Source organism: Meriones unguiculatus, chromosome 8 (assembly GCF_030254825.1).
Source record: "Meriones unguiculatus strain TT.TT164.6M chromosome 8, Bangor_MerUng_6.1, whole genome shotgun sequence".
In the NCBI taxonomy this organism is placed as follows: domain Eukaryota; kingdom Metazoa; phylum Chordata; class Mammalia; order Rodentia; family Muridae; genus Meriones; species Meriones unguiculatus.
In genome coordinates, this window is record NC_083356.1 from 17,961,041 (window position 1) to 17,977,888 (window position 16,848).

The 16,848-nt window shown below is 47.9% G+C and overlaps 2 long non-coding RNA genes across 3 annotated transcripts in view; one reads left to right on the plus strand and one right to left on the minus strand.

Moving 5' to 3' along the window:
* The first annotated feature begins 2,202 nt into the window (after positions 1 to 2,202).
* LOC132655996 (uncharacterized) lies at positions 2,203 to 16,077 on the plus strand. The gene is made up of 3 exons (XR_009593952.1): positions 2,203 to 2,312; positions 4,068 to 4,230; positions 15,905 to 16,077. It is a non-coding gene; the product is annotated as an uncharacterized LOC132655996 (long non-coding RNA).
* LOC132655995 (uncharacterized) overlaps positions 10,896 to 16,848 on the minus strand; it is a 30,405-nt gene continuing 24,452 nt past the window's right edge. Inside the window, exons 3-4 of one of the 2 annotated variants that reach the window (XR_009593950.1) lie at positions 11,347 to 11,421; positions 10,896 to 11,149 (exon numbers count right to left, since the gene is read on the minus strand). This is a non-coding gene — a long non-coding RNA (uncharacterized LOC132655995). Of the gene's footprint in view, positions 11,198 to 11,346; positions 11,422 to 16,848 lie in introns of both variants that reach the window. The other variant, XR_009593951.1, reaches the window with a different exon arrangement.

Here is a 16,848-nt window from a genome sequence, read left to right on the forward strand (position 1 = left end):
GGGCTCCTTTATGCACAGGATGAGCATATACTCATGCAGATTCATGCACACAAACACACACAAACAAAAAATAGACATTTTTTTAAAAGTAAGAGTTTGAGTTGCTTATTGGGGAGACTTAAGAATAAAAACACCCAACATTATTTTTACGTAGTCTTTCAGGTGACTTTGGTGGCTAACCTTGCCTGTCAATTTGTATAGAGTTGAAACTGCCTAGGCACTATCCCTCTGGCCGTGTCCATTTACCTAAGGAGGGGAGACCTGGACCAAATGTGGGTCCACCATCTCATGGTGTTCCTCTGAAGTTCCAGACTACAGAGAAGGAAAGTAACTGAGCACCAGCATTTAGCTCTCTCTCTTTCCTGGTTGTATGTGATGCAACGGGCTGCTTCCCACTCTTGCTGTATGCCTTGCCACCATGATGGATCCTACACTCAGACTGAAGCTGAAACAAACCTTTCCTTGGGCTAGAAAGATGTCTTGAGACAGATAAGGACACTTACCGCCAAAGCTGATGAGTCAAGTTCCGTCCTAGGACCTAATAGGTATCCTCTGCTGATGAAATGAGCCAAGCCAAGCCAAATTAAAGTATATTTGGCAGGTTTATTGGAGACAGCTTTCTGGTGGATTCACGGGTGTCAAAGAAAGGGGCCAGGGAAGTCACCACACAGACAGAAAGACAGAGAAGGGGGAGGGGGAGGAAGAAAGAGCACGCAAAAAAAAAAAAAGTCTGGATTATAACGTGAAGAGCCTCTGGGTGAGAGGAAGCCCAGCCCCTGGGCTGCAAAGTTCAGGTAGGAACTGAAGGATGCTGGGAGAGCCTGGAGGCTTGATCTGCTTGTCCTGAGTCTGAATTCCAACAGGACCCATTCAGAGGAAGAAAAGGAATGACGGTGGTCTATTGTTCTCTCTCTCTCTCTCTCTCTCTCTCTCTCACACACACACACACACACACACACACACACAAAAGTAATGTAATAAAAGAATCAGAATAAGCCCTTCTTTCCATAGATTGCTTTTATCAGTTATCATTGTCACAATCACAGGAAAAGGAAAAGAAAGATACCAAGCCAGTTCCTGGTTTTCTCAGTGGTTCCTGCCTCCAGAAGTCCTCCAGACATGCCAGGATAACTTAGGAGTCCCAGTTAAGGGTTTTGCAAATATCAGGAGTAGACCTTTAGCCTATAGCATGTCTTCAGTAAATCTCAGCAAAGGTTAATATCAGGAGATGGCAGGAGATCTCCAACTCACTGGCCCATAGGCTGAGAACAGCTCAGACGAAAAACAAAGCTGCTGTGACTCTTTTTCAGTATTCATGGATTTTGCAATTTTTTTTTATATCTTCTATTTGCTAAAGTTTAATTATAACACATAAGCTATCATTTGTGAGTTATTTGTGGACACATGCACAGAGAGGTAGAAAAATGTGACTTTCTCAATTCATCCATTTCTGGCTGAGTGTAAGCAGCAAACCCCCTTGTTTGGCTCTCCTGCTATAAACAGTGTCCTCCTGGTCTGCTGACTGCCACGTTTTCACACTGGAGACATTCCTTTCAATGTTATGGCTGTTTCAAATGGCCTGCTCCCAATCTGAAGCTCTGCCTGCGGTTCCCTGGAGCAGGGAGCAGGGAGCATGGAATATGTCTTACAGAGAGAATATATTTAAATGAGAAGGAAAATCAGTAGTTCAAGGTCATCATCAACTACATGGGGACTACATGAGACCCTGTCAACAAACAAAGAAAAACAGAACAACATGTTTGAAGAGGAAGGGCTGCAAATAGTAACAAAAAGATGTGTAAAAAGAGGTTTGCTGGGCCTGGTGGTGCCTGTAATCCCAACACTTGGAAGGCAAAGACAGGATTTGGATTTCTGTCAGTTCAAGGCCAGGCTGGTCTACAGAGTGAGTTCCAGGACAGCTACGGCTATTACACAGAGAAACCCTGCCTTGAGAAACTGGGTGTTTTTTTGTTTTGTTTTAAAAAAAAGGTTTGTGACAAGAGTGATAGGTATTCTTCCGAAGACAAAATGACCCTATTCAAGCCAAATTAAAGTATAAAAGCAGGCTTATTGGGAACAGCTCTCTTCAGCTTCACTGGTCCCAAGGAATGGGGCCGGGGAAGTTGCCATGTGGACAGGGAGGCAGAGAGGTGGGGGTGGGGGGCAGAAAGAAAGCAGTGTGCACAGGGAGAGAGAGAGAGAGAGAGAGAGAGAGAGAGAGAGAGAGAGAGAGAGAGAACAAAAATGTCTGGATTATACAGTGAAGAGCCTCTGGGTGAGAGGAAGCCCAGCCCCTGGGCTGGAAAGTTCAGGTAGGGACTGAGGGATGCTGGGGGAACCTGTAGGCCAGGTCTATGTTGCTGTGTTAAATAGATACCTCAGTGTCTTGTCCTGGGTCTGAAGCCCAACAAAAAGGTTTGCAGAAAGGTGACTGTGTATTGATTTGGAATTGGCTACTTTTCATCAGGGGAAATCAGAACGGACTGTGTGGTGATGGTGTTTCTCAGAGTTCCGGCCTTTCTCTTGTGTATGTGAGGCCCTGGGTTTACTCTCCAGTACTGCCAAAAGGAAAGGAGGCCCTGCAGGCTGTACTGACCTCCAGAAGTAGGGAGGTAGATGCTGAATCCTACGTTTACAGGGCTGGAAATAGAGCGAGTAGGCTGCTTTGACCACACAGGGTCCAGATGGCGGTGAGGGCCTCCCAAGGACAGCTCTCTTCCTCTCAGCCCTGCCACAGACGTGAGTGCCAGCATCCTTCACCCAGTTACCCAACCCTGCACCCAGGATCGGACTGCCTGGAGGCTCTCAGTTCTCTGCCAATTTGTCAGATGTCTGGATGATCCTCAGGGAGAATTTCTGCAAGTGGGAGGCAGGCCTGATTCAGCCCGGGACAAAAAGGGAAAATAAATGTGTGGGCCAGAGCCAGCACCTCCTGCCCTCCACACAGTTCAAGTGTAGCCTGACTCTCCGCACCTTCTCCACCTTCCTCCAGCCGTCACCGGTGCCTCGGGAAGGCAAGCCGCCCGTCTGCCTTGTCTCAGTCCTTCCACCTGCCCCATGAACTGTGTCACCAGCCCTGGTGGCAATTCACTCCGTTGTCCCTTTTTCTTTTTTTTTTTTTCAGCCTGAGAATTTTAATTCTAACCTTTTCTGAATGTAAATCTCAGTTCTTCTGAGTCCCATTCGTGTACAACCACCAGTTTCCCCCTCTGGACTCTTTGCATCTTTACGCATTTGACTCTGTTGTCCCTATCAACTGTCCATTCTCCAGCCCCCACCAGATACCACTCTGCAATCCGAGTCCTGTGAACTTGACTGCTGTAGGCCAACGGGACAGTAATATTGACAGACACTGTGTGTCTTTCCACAACGCCTGAGTTTATCGAATGACAACAAATTCAACAGTCCTTCAGTTTCCTTGGCTTCTCTCCATCTTGCTTCCTAACTGTGGCCTTGGCCATCAGGACTTCTTTGCCTCATTTCAGTTTTGGTGTTTTTATTTGTGTATATGGATGTTTTCCCTACAGAGGCCGGAAGAGGGTGTTGGATGCCCTGGGGCTAGAGTTGTGAGTCACCATGTGGGCTCTGAGAAAGAAACCCTGAGTCCTTTGGAAGAGCAAGCAACCAATGTTCTTACTGGCTGAGCATCTCTCCAGGGCCTCATTCCAACCTTAAACCCTAATTATTACTATCACTCAGGTTAACACAGGTGAAACTTAAGTTACAGAACAGTTAAGAGCAGGTGAAAGGGGCTCTAGTGGGTCCCAAAGGCTTCCCTGAAGCACAGGCTGAACTGATACAAGTCATCTGACTTTACTCAGCCCTCAGTGATCTGATACTGGACTGACTGACCTTATTACCCAGCCCGGAGGTGTTCCCACACTGGCTGCCAAGGCACTCAGCAGGTTCTGGCAGAAGAGAGCTCCAAAGGCCGGTTATACAGAGAGCGCACTGACTCCAGCCCGAGAGACAGTGTGCCCATTCATCTTGGTTGGGCTTGGGGAAAACTAGCATGTGATGGCTGGGTGCTGCCCTATCCCAGGGTCTATTGTCCCTTCTTTCCCCAGGTGAACAGTGACATCATCTGCCAGCGTGTTGCAAGCTCCTGGCCTGACTTCTCTCCAGTGGCTTTGATGGGATTCAATGTGATATGGTCACCAGTGATCATTCTGTGTTTGTGTGGCTAAGCAATCGATCAGCTGGATGGATGATGGCTTCACTCATCCACAGGTCAGAGTCATCTGCCTTTCTCTCAGAGTTGACCACTGCCGTGCTGACAGGAGTCATTCCAGGCCAGCCAGGGCCAAGAGTCACTGTTCTTACTGTGGCTGACCTGAAGAAAAAACTGACCTAGCAGTGCACAGCAGTAAAATCTTCCCTGGTGTAGGTGGGCTCACACATGTGTGTCCGATCGGCTTGTTTAACATGATGTCCTGATCTCTGTTTGATGTCCTTCTTTTGGTTCAGACAGACTCTCAGGTAGTCCAGTCTTAGCCTGAACACTATAGTCGAGGATGACCTTGAGCGTCTGATTCTCTTGCCTCCACCTGCTGAGCCCTGGGAGTAAGGGAGTAAAGGCACGCACGCATCATTATGGCCTTCATCATCATCATTATCAAACTAATTATGATTGTGTGTGTGAGCGCAGGCACACGTGTGCCATGTCTCAACTCTCAGGAGTCTACTCTCTCCTTCCACAGCTGACCCTTGTCATTCTCAGCAACAACAAGTGACACCACACCTGAGAGATGGGAGAGATGGCTCAATTGTTAAGAGCCCTTGTTGCTCCAGGTGACTCAAGTTTGGTTCTCACACCCACCTCAGGTGGCTCACAGCTGCCTGTAACTCCAGACCCACGGGATCTGATGCCCTCTTCTGGCCTTCCTGGACACACACAGAGACTGTGTGTATGTGTGTGTGTGTGTGTCTGTCTGTCTGTGTATATATGCATATATATTTTTTAAAGTGTTGGAGGGATTTCAAGTTATGAAATCCATCTGACTCCTAGGTTTTTTGTTTGTTTGTTTTGTCTATAGACCACCTTTCCTCATCATGTCCTGCCTTTTCAAGGCTGAATAATATTCCATTGTATGGGCAGAACACAAGTGTTTGCTCCTTGTGTGACCCACTGCAACCCCCACCTCCCACCCATTTTTTTTTTCTCTCCCTGTACTTCAAGTCCTCAGCCCTCAGTTACTTCCCAGGGCTGCAATCCTGTTAAAGTTGGCCTTCTCATCAACAAAACAGGACAGAGGACATCCACTTGTCCTACACATGTTCCCCCAAGTCTCCTGGATCCTAGGAGTCAGGATTGTGCATCCTAGAGTGTTGGGAGGGAGAAGAGCTTGTTTGGGGGAATGTGGCAGCCTGGCAGGCTTCTTCTCTGAGCCGTGGAGAAGTCTGATGGATACAGACACCGTCAAACAGGCCACACTGTTGGTGGCCAGAATTGTCCTGGGGCCAATGACAGTGGGCTCACATCTGCTCGGCTTGTCTACCTCTTTTAGACCCTTCAGGATGTCCTCAGACTTCTAGGCTGGAAGCCTGACTCTAAGGGTCCCAGGACACCAGATCCAGCCGCCTGCCATCTTGAGAGTCCAATTAGAGACAGAAGACAAGGCAAGGAAGGAACGTGTTCAGTGTGGCCCACATGGGGAAGGAAGAGGGGCCAGCATGTTAAGTCCTCTGTGTGGAGAACTTTAGGATTGTCCAGAGGAAAAATACACACTGAAAAATAATAGTAATAATAATAGTAATAATAACAATAATAATGGTATTGGTAATAATAATAATAATAATAATAATAAAACACTTGCAAAAAGCAAGGGTGGGCCAGTGAGACAACTCACAGCAGGCAAAAGCACTTGGCAGCAAGCCTGACAACCCAAGTTTGAACCCTAGGGCCCATATGGTGGAAGGAGAGAGCTGACTCCCACAGATAGTCCTTTGACCTCCACAAATGTGTACCTGTCCCTGATGGACATGCACAATAAAAAGGGATAAAATGCAAATAGCATAAAGCATGGTACAAGTGAGGCCTGGCTAATGTTGGCATCAGGGCCACCAGCATCAAGGGACCCGGCTGGTGCTTACGAGTTCACAATGCCTGAGGATAGCTATTTGGCCATTGTCATGGGATGATGTGATGGACAGCCTCAGGACTGCAGTCCTTGGGATGAGAAAGACCAGGACAGACTCAGAAATAAACAAACAAGCAAACAGACAACAACAAAAACAGGCAGTAGAAACAGAATGGAGTCAGAACAGTGAGCAACCTTTTACCACTACCCAGGCAGTGCCCTTTGGCCAACCAGGAGATGTGGCCTCTGGTGGCCAAGGTCTGGATCCTAAACCTCATCCACAGTATGACAAGAACCACCTGCAGGTTCAAGGCTCATAGGAGCTGTGCTTGCAGGAACCTCTCTGCTAAGCTCTGGATAAGGTCTGTCTTCATGTGATAGCAGCGAACAAAACGGAGCTGGGTACCACTCTGCTGCCCCCTAACTTCTGTGCTTTACAGAAATCTGACCTCCCATGCCCAGCGTGAGCAGCTTTGTCTGAGATTACACCAAGGAAGAGTCACATGGGCAAGGGAAAAGGAAAAGCCCCAGGGGTCCTGCTGGGGTTGCCAGTGTGCTGGATGCCTCTTGGTGGGGATGGGGGTGAGGGGGGGAAGAAGCCAGTTATAGGATCAGCCATGGCAGCCCCAGAGGCTAGAGTTTGAAGCAGGGAGTGGAAAGCATCTTCCTGCTCAAAGGATGCCACACTCCTGGCTTTGCTATCTGCGCCCACCATTCCCTTAGCTTCCCTGTATTCAAGCCGCTGGCAAACCAGCCTGCTTCTGTCTCACTCTTGAAAGCCATCTTACAGTAGGAACAAACTAGGGCCATTCCTGTTTATGATTAAATCTGTCTTTCAAGGATTGGGCTATGCCCCACCTGTAACCTTAACTACAAATGGTTCTGTACTGCCTGTTCCAGGAAACAGCAACCATGCCCTTGTTTCAAAAGGTTATTAGGACCACATTGTTTTGTTTACGTTCTGTTCCTATAACCCTGCCTATTTGCCTACCAAATCCCCCATTTGGAAACCCCTGACTGCTGAACTATAAAAGTATTATCTTCTCCTTGTTCAGTGTTTAATCTCTTGAACTCCACCTTAGGGAGAGACAGTCCATGTACATGAATAAAAAAGCTTGCTTTAATTAATTTGGCCGTGATTTGGGTCAGAGCTCTTCCTCCTTGAATCTGTGGGATTAATACCTGTAATCAGGCCTGGGCTCTTCCATTCCAGAACCTTCGTCATTCTCCTTCCTCCAACACAAGTGTCCTCAGCTAGAGCCCTCCTCCAACATTTCTGCTGATGGGCCTTAAATGGTCTCTCCCCTCCTCTCCCTCCCTTCTGTCTACTCCCATCCCCCCTCCCTTGCCTTCTTTCTTTTCCCTTTACCGTCTCCTCTCCTCTTCTTCCTTCCATCCCTCCTTTCTTCCTTCCTTCTTTATAAAGTAATAGACTAAAACTAAGGGCCTCACCCATTGTGCTAATCAGATTTTCTGTTCTTTCAACAAACACCCGAGGGAAGACAATAGAAGTATTTATTTGGTTCACGGACTCAGATGTCACCGCCCACGATGGTCAGCTGGCTGCAGGTCTCTGGGCCTGTGATAAGGCAGAACGCGAAGGCTGCAGGGCAGGGTGGAAAAGGCTGCTCACCACACCTCCTTGCCAGCTGGAAGTGACATTGAGCTGTAAAAGCATCTGGGCAGTGTCTACCTTTACAGGGCTGCATCTCCAGTGACCTCCTTCTACAAGTAGGCTTCACCTCCCAATTATGTCATCATTTCTCGAAGCCACCAGAGGGTTCACTCAGAGCCCTCAGGGTCCAGTCACCTCTCAGTGATTGGCTTTACCAGCTGGGGACCAAGTTTCCCCTGTGGGAGCTATCGGAGGGTGTGGCCAGTCTCTGCTACTTTGTGAGTTCTTTCTTCCACCCTACTCCAAAATTCCAAAATTGTCACTACAGGGGCTCTATGCATTCAAACCCTTAGACAAGGACCTGGTGTCTTACAGCCACAGTCCCCAGGGCCCCTTGCACCTCTTAAAATCAACTCTGTAGGAGAGGGTAAACACTGAGCAGCCCCTCCCCTGAGAGCAGATGTCTTCACAGTGTCTGCTTGCTCGCTCCCACTCTCTGCACCTTGGTGTATCCTTACATGGCCTGGCAGAAATGAACATATTTTAAAGAGACATTTACGTCTCTTGGTTAGACTATCAGATTTTGGAAACAGTAGGCCCCATAGAAATGGGAATTTCTCCTGGAATCTCATGCCTAGGCCAGAGGGGGGAATCTTGACTCCAGGAAAGAGATCTCATAGGTATCTAACAACTTGTCAGCAGACCTTGCAGAGTGAGAATGAAGCCCACGAAGGGATGGGTCAACAGTATGGAGCCATTCCATAACCTGGACTGCTTAGATGCGCAAACCCCTGGCCCTCTATTTAAACTTTAACTTCATTTCAGGGCCCCCAAGACAGACTTGGGGAGTTTGCTCTCTCTTTTTCACCTATTTTTTTAAGATTTATTTACCTATTATTTGTTTATTTATTTTATGTATATGAGGGCTCTGTCCACATGACTGCCTGCAGGCCAGAAGAGGGCATCAGATTCCATTAAACAGGTGGTTGTGAGCCATCACATGGTTGCTGGAAACTGAACTCAGGACCTCTTTTTCACCATTGAGTACCCTACCACCTACCACCTTTTTTTTTTTTTTTTTTTTTTGAGACTGTTTCTCTTTGTGACCGTCCTGGCTGTCCTGGAATTTGCTCTATAGACCAGGCTGGCCTTGAACTCATAGAAATCTGTCTGTCTCTGCCTCCCAAGTGCTGGGATTAAAGGTGTGTGCCACCAATCTTGGTTGCTTTTTCCATTATATGGCTCTTTACATTCACTTATTGAGGACGGGTGGCTCAACCTGGCTTAGGGCACAGCCTGTGACCCTCAAGTTTGACAGCAATGGGACCATAAAGGGACAAAAGATACATTTGGGGGTGGGTACTGCCCCAAGTGAGCTGACCCCCTGATGCAGAGGATGATGGGAAGTTGCCAGCTGCTGCTGTAGTTGCTTCCTCCAGGGACATTTTTCACTCCCAGTTCTGCTGATCTCAGCTGCCTCTACTCTCCTGGTGAAGGAGGAAGATGAGTTTCAACTCTGTTTTAGATTCTGCAGAAAACTGGGTCCTTGGTAAGTGTCTCTCCAGCTGGAACACCCACGCTTTGCTTTCCTGTTTGCCTTCTGTCTCTTTTGAGTAATTTGGGCCTCTTTTGAACCACTTGGGGGGTTGCCATATGGTGACTGGCTTTGCCCTTCAGGGTTCTTATGTTGAACAATATTGGGCTGTTACTGTTAAATAGAGAGCCAGAGCTGTTAATCCCAAAGATGGGAGGAGAAAGACCACCCACCCAAATCATCATCATGGCTGAATTAACTAAAGCAAGCAATTAACTAAAGCAGGCTTTTTTTTAAAATTCATATACAGGGGCTGCCTCCCCTGAAAGGTGAGTTTGAGAAGTTAGCCTTGAATGTAAGGAAGACAAGGCTTTTATAGCTCAGGGGTAGAGGGTTTCCAAATGGGGGATTTATTGGGCAAAATAGGCGAGGTTACAGGAGCATTAGGTGATAAGCATAACAAGTTAGTTCCTCTTGAAGCAAAGACATGGTTGCAAGCTGGGTATAACAAGGTAGTCATAACTACAGGTAGTCATAACAAGGTAGTCAAAGGTGCTCGTATAACCTTTTAAAACAAGCTAGGGTTGCAAGGTTCATTAGCTTTTTGAAACAAAGGTGTGATAGCCATTCCTGGAACAAGCAGTACAGAACCATTCGCAGTTAAGGTTACAGGTGAGGCATAGCCCGATCCTTGAGAAACAGAGGGTTAACCTTAAACAGGAAGGGATCTACTTTGTCTTTACCTTGTAAGATGGCTTTCAAGCCTAAGACGAAGGCAGGCTGGCTCTTCAATAGCAACCAGGGAGCAGTAGAGGAGAGAGCGAGCCACTGACCCTGACTCTATGGTAGGGACTGCAGAGTTGGAGAGACACTGCCTTTCCTGCAGTCAGAGCAAGCTTTGCAGAGGCATGCTTAGGCCTCCTTTCCTGCAGTCAGAGGAGCTTTGCAGAGGCATGCTTAGGCCTCCTTTACGGTGGGTTTGCTTCTTCCCTGCAGAAACCTGTGTGTGTTTTATTCCTCCCAGGAGGAGTCTGTTAGCTCCAGGAGGGAACTAATGTGGCTTGATTTCTTCAGGTTCTGAAGTGTGATTTCCTAGAGCGATCCATGTCTTAAAGGTACAAATCCATAATCTGTCAATAATGCCACTTGGAGGCTAGGCCTTGTCAGTTTGGAAGATTTTTTTTTTTCAAAATCTAGAGTTCTACTAAACAATTTGGAAGCATCTGTCACATGACAGGAAAGTGGGGAGCTCCTTTGAGCCCTCTGTTCCCAGTTCACATGGGGCCAGGGATCAGAGCAGGGCTTCATGAACTCTAGGCAAGTGCTCTGTGCCTCGGTTGCCTCACTTGCCTCAGATGCCAGCTTCCCACACTCTTGTTCTAACATTCTCATCTTCGTGCCTGTTAGTTAAAACCCTCGGGATGTGCATCCCAGCAGATTACGACCACAGCAACCTAACGCATCTTACAGCTCACGAATGTGGTAAAAACGTGCCGTCTTGCCCACCTCAGCGAGCACAACTGGGAAGGGAGATAGAAAAACAGCATTGCCACCTGCCACCCTAAGGGACCACTGAGATAATTCTTAAAGAGTGTCTCCTTGAACAAAGAAATCAAGAGGCTTTTCTTTCTTTATTAAAAATTATTTATTTTTATTTTATGTGCATTGATGTTTTGTCTGCATATATGCCTATTTGAGGGTCCCCTGAAACTGGAGTTACAGACAGTTGTGCACTGCCACGTGGCTGCTGGGAATTGAAGCTGAGTCCTCTGGAAGAGCAGCCAGTGCTCTTAACCTCTGAGCCGTCTCCCCAGTCACGAAGTTTCTCTCTTTTTCAGATATGTCACGTTGATTTTCAGAGACATCAGATCCCTGGCGTTTGAGTTGCAGGAGCTTGTGCTGGGAACCAGGCTCCAGTCCCTTGCAAGATCCGACATCACCCACTGAGCCACCTCTCTTCCCTAGGGGCTTTTATTAGGGACATTTGCACACATCCACACAGGCAAAGCCACCGTGCTGTGTGTGGGCACACTCCTGGCTAGGCTCAGTCTAAGGTCATGCATTCATCACATGTGCAGGAAAGGGTGGCTGGCAATGGCCTTGGGCCGTTGACTTACCATCATAACCCACAAGTCTTGCGTTCTGGTAGGAGTGACTCAGTGATTTTGGCTGGTTTCTCTGGGGTACTTAATCTGAAACAACACAAAAGTTCTTTGGTTTGTTTGTTTGTTCAGAGGACCAAACTGGATGTGGGCATGGTGGTCTACCCTCAGCTATGTTTCCAGCCCCACCAAACAACTTTGAAGGAGCACTAATAGCCGAGTAAAGCCTCCTCCACTTCCCCCAGCATGGATGATTGCCCCCACTAAAGCAAAGCGGCCTAGAGGCTCTCCTGGCCAGCCAGAAGCATGGACAAAGGCTGGGGGGCTAGATGCTTGTGAGAGAGCGAGGGTAAAGGGAGCTCTTGGCACGATGCCCAAGGACCCAAGAGGGACAGGCAAGGATTCTAGCTTTTTACTTTTCTTGGTTGCAATTGAGAGGTGATGGTGGGGTTTAACTAGGAGAGTGACCTGCCCTTGTGTGTAATTAGGAAGATTTGGACATCAGAAGCCAAGGGATGGAATTCATCAGGTCTGTGACATTGCCACCTTTGCCCCCGCCCCATGAGAATTTTAGTATTTTTTCAGACAAACACGCAGGCAATAATCATTAGCAGCAGCAGCAGCAGCTGCTGCAGGGCTTGGGGGCCAGTCACCCACAGGATCGGCAGATGTCTCTCTGCTGTTGTCAAAGGTCAAAGTTGCAACAACGAAGTTTAGCAATCTTAATTGGCTTTATTTATTTGGAATTGGGCAATGATTCTGTAAATTAGAATAAGTGTTCTAAAGAACCAAGTACAAGGGACTGATTTTATAGATGGGAAAAGGCTTGGGGGAAAAAATGCAGAATGGATTGGTTAGTTCAAAGCCATTTAGCAGCTGGTCTTGATCCAGACAACAGCATCATGAGTCTGAGGTCATCCTAGGCTACAGAATGAGACTTTGGTCTCAAAGAGGGCCACACCAGAGTGCATGAGTGTGTACACAGAGCCCTGGCTTCCATCCTCCGTGCCACATAAACCAGGCATGTTGATGTGCACCTGGTACCCCAGCAGGAAGACGATGGAAGCAGGAGTGTGTGGCGATTAGTAGTTCCAGGTCATTTTGGCTACCCAGGGAGCTAGAGGCCAACCTGAGCCACATGAGACCCTGTCTCCAAAAGAAGAAAAGAGAGAAAAGGAAATCACTTATCCCAAAAGGAGACAGAATAGTACAAAAATACCTGACTGGCTAACTCAGAATTACCCCTTTTGTGTAAAGAGCAAGGCGGAGAACTGTTATCACACCAACTAGACCTGGCCCATTCAGGACACTGGTGCTGTTAATTTCTCTAATCAGATAAAACAGTTTATAGATAAACACCTTGATTTCGGCAGAGAGACCAGAGCGAACATTTAGCAGGAATGAATGCATTTTAGTTTTTAGCCTGGTTGGCTGGAGTTCAGAATGAGACACCACAGAGACCAGCACCTGATGTGCTGACCGGCCTTGGACTGTTCCTCAGGATCAGGTCTGTATTAGTTACCTTGCTTTTGCTGTAACAAAACACAAGGACCAAGGAAACTTATAGAGTGAAAAAGAGTTCATTTAGGCTATTGCTTCTCCATCTGTGCGTTCCAACCTCTTTGGGGGTCACATATCAGATACCCCGCCTACCAGATATTTACATCACGATTCACAACAGTAGCAAAATTACAGTTATGAAGTAGCAAAGAAGTAATTTTATGGTTGGGGTCATGGAAACATGAGGAACTGTGTCAAAGGGTCACGGCATTAGGAAGGGTGAGAACCACCCTAAAGGAATATGAATCTGTCACGGCCAGGAGGCACGGCGGCAGGAAAGGGAAGCTGCCTTCCTGAACGGAACAAAAGTGAGAAGCAGAGTGAGTGAACTGTAGGTAAAGCCAAAGCCTTAATCTCAGAGCTCACCCCCAGTGACACGCTTCCACCAGCAAGGCCAAACCTTCTAAACCTCCCGGAATAACACCACCAACCAGGAAACAGGTGTTCAAATGCCTGAGACTATGGGAACCGTTTCTCATTCAAATCCCCCCAAGGCCCTTTGGTGCCATGCTCATGGTGTGTGTGTGTGTGTGTAGCAGATTTCTGCATGCAGAGTTTCCTCATTCATCACACCCCGTGTCCTGTGTTGTGTGTTCTGTCCTTACCCACAACCCCACCGCCCCAACCCCACACTCCAAACAAGGAACACAGCTGCCTCCCTTCATCATGTGGGGTGTTCTCACCCAGGAGGGAAGGGAATGGGGAAGGGAAGGAGAAGTGAGCTCTGCCAGTGGAGATCCTCGTCACACCTGTGCTCCTGCTTCTGCCCAGCAGAGAACCACATACAATGCCATCGTCTGGTCACTGTTCGCACACACTCTGTGCCCATCTAGAAGCCATCCCACATTTCCATACAATTCCCTCTGCGCCCAATCTCCCTCCTCAACAGGAAAAGGGATCTTAAAGAAGCCAGGGGTGTGGTGTGGCATATAGAGGTGTCTGCATCACAGTTCACTGGTAGGTCCTTCCCTTTGTGTGTTGATAAGCCTGCCTGCCCAGCTCCCCATCTAGGTTCCTAACACAAAGGAGCCCTGGGCCTCATTCTGAACAGTCTCTACTTAGCCTCACATCATTTTGTGATGGCTGATTTCTTTTTTATTTGTTTGTGTTTTTCAAGACAGGGTTTTTCTGTGTAGCCTTAGCTGTCCTGGACTCGATTTGTAGACCAGGCTGGCCTCAAACTCACAGAGATCCACCTGCCTCTGCCTCCTGAGTGCTGGGATCAAAGGCGTGTGTGACTTCGCCTGGCCGTACAATTCTTTTTAAAGGAAGTTTTGTCTCATTTAAACCTTTGCCAGAACAGATAGGATGTGTCTTTGACCTCTCCTGAGCCTATGCAGGGCCTGGTGCAGGAGCTTAGCCGAAAGCCACAGCCTCCTTCTACCACGTGTCATGGTTGGTGGTATTTAGATGCCATCCATGCTTATTTAGTTGAAGATTTGGGGTTTGACCAGACAGATGCTGTTACTTTTTGTTTACTTTAGGTACTTTTCTTGTCACTGTGACAAAATACCTGGCCAAAGCAGTTTAATAAAGGGAGGGTTTGGGGCCTGGGGAGATGGCTCCACAGTTAAGAGCACTTGTTCTTCCAGAGGACCTGGATTCGATTCCCAACACCCAGAGCTGCTCAAAACCATTTGTAACTCCAGTTCCAGGGGAATCAGATACCCTCTTCTGGCCTCCTCTGGAACTGCATCTCCACGGTGCTCAGACATTCATAAATCAAGAATAAGTAAATCTTGTTTAAAAAGAAGAAAAGAAAGAAAGAAAAGGAAAGGCTTGTTTTGGTTCACAGTTTGGGTGTACAGCACATCACAGCAGGAAAAGCATGATGGTGGTAGCATGGAGCCGGCGGTCACATTGAAGCCAGGGTCAGGAAGGAGGGAGAGATGAATTGGTGCTCAGCTCACTTTCTCCCCTTTTCTTCAGCACAGGACCCCAGCCCAGCTGACAGTGTGGGCCACATTCAGGCAGGTCTCTCTTTTTCACATAAATCTCCCTGGAAACTCCCTCTTAGACGTGCCCAGAGACTCTTAACTGCTGAGCCATCTCCCTAGCCCAGAGCAATAGGTAAAGGGGCCCCTTAGACATCTACCAGCTTAACCAAAAGTGGGCAGGAGGCTGGAGAGATGGCTCAGAAGTTAAGCTGCTCTTGCAGAGGACTGGAGCTGGGGTCCCAGCACTGTGGGTGGCTCACAACTGCCTGTGATTTCAGCTCCAGGAGCTCTGACGCCCTCTTCTGGATTCCATGGAACCTGCACACATGTACATAGACACACACATGAAAATAATATAAATATTGTTTTAAACTCTTGTTTATAAATCTTTACCTCTGGGCATTTATTACTGTACATATGTAAATGAGCTTTGACTCCTTCACCAGTTTGTCCACTGTCTGATAATTTGTAGATTCCTGATCATGGAACCTAAGAGGTAGAGGGAAACTTTTCATTATTGTAGTGTGTGGAGAATCAAGCTGGGGTCCTGAGGACAGAAGGTTGTGGTCAGACCTGTGATCTTGAGGGCAGGACAGTTGCTGGTGGTGACCAGAAGTGATGGGAGCCAGGTGTTACTGGACATAGGGTCTCAGTCTGACTCCACAGCAAGCCAAGTTCAGCCACCCACCCTCTGTAAGTCAAATTTATAGTGAGAGCAGAAAAAAGAGACTTACTCAATGTGGCTACACTTGGAGGAGAGACAGACCTAGCCACCCCAAAAGCCCATATTCCAGGTCCTAATATGGAAGTTGGCTTTAACATTTATTCTATTGTGTTTTATGTATATGGGTGTGTGCGTGTCATGTGCGTGCTGGGAGGTTGGAAGAAGGATTTGGATTCCCTGGGACTGGAGATACAGCCAGCTGGGAGCCACCACATGGGTGCTAGGAATGGGTCCTCCAGAAGAACAGTCAGTGCCGCTAACCACTGAGGGCGTGGTTTTAAACAGAAAGCAGGGGATACACATAACTAGGCACTCTTGCCCATTCGTTCAGGTTTCTTTCCTATTGGCGCAGGTTCCTGGAAGACCTCTAATTTCCCGAGGACAATTATTTCAATAGTCGGATCGAAAAGGGAGCGATACACGCTGAGGCCATCTGAAGAGGTCACAGGCCAGAGAAGCTGGAATACGGAGACTAAGGGCTCCATGAATAAGGGACAAGACAGGGGTGAAGAGAAAATGGGGAGAGAGTGGCACCAACAAAGTGTACTGGCCACAGGTGTGTACAAGTGTGTATGGTGGAGTGATGAGTGAGTCACAGCAGCAGGGATGAAGGAGGAAGAGGAGAAGCAGCTTGGAAGAGAGGTGCGGGTTGTGGGTCGGGGAGCAGTCACTAGGAGCAAAGGCGGCCTCCCAGTGAGGTGAAGTGTCCTCAGACAGAGGAGCTGAAGCAAGCTAAGGATCTGGGGCGAGCTCCTGATGGCTGTGGTGAGGAGCTCTGTGGGGATGGATGAGGAGGCAGGGATAGCTGGTTTGTAGGGTTTTATCAGGCAAAAGGAGACTCAAAAGAGAAAGTCCTGGATTGGGCCGATCTCCCTGAATGGGAGGAGATCCCCGGTGAGGGCAAAGGCCCCAGCAGGTATATCTTGGTTTTCCAGAAACAGGTATGGCTTCTCTGACCTTATTCAATGCTTTTTCTATCAGAAGAGGCAAGGCTGGTGTTAGGAGGCACTGAGCTCTGGGACCATCAAGGAATGGTGCTACCCTGTCTCAGCTGGTGTTGAAGAATGCTCTGGGTGTATGAGTGTGCGCGTGTGTGCGTGTGTGCATATGTGCTTGTTTTAACACAGGGTCTCATTCTGTTTGAGCAGTCAGGCTGACTTTGAACTCTTGATCCTCCTGTTTCAGTCTCCAAATGCTAGGATTGTAGTTATGCGTCACTGTGTCTAGGTGAGTGTCCTGGCATTCCACCCTTTCTAGCTAAAGCAAGGCTGGGGTAGCATGGAATGGTGTAAAAGT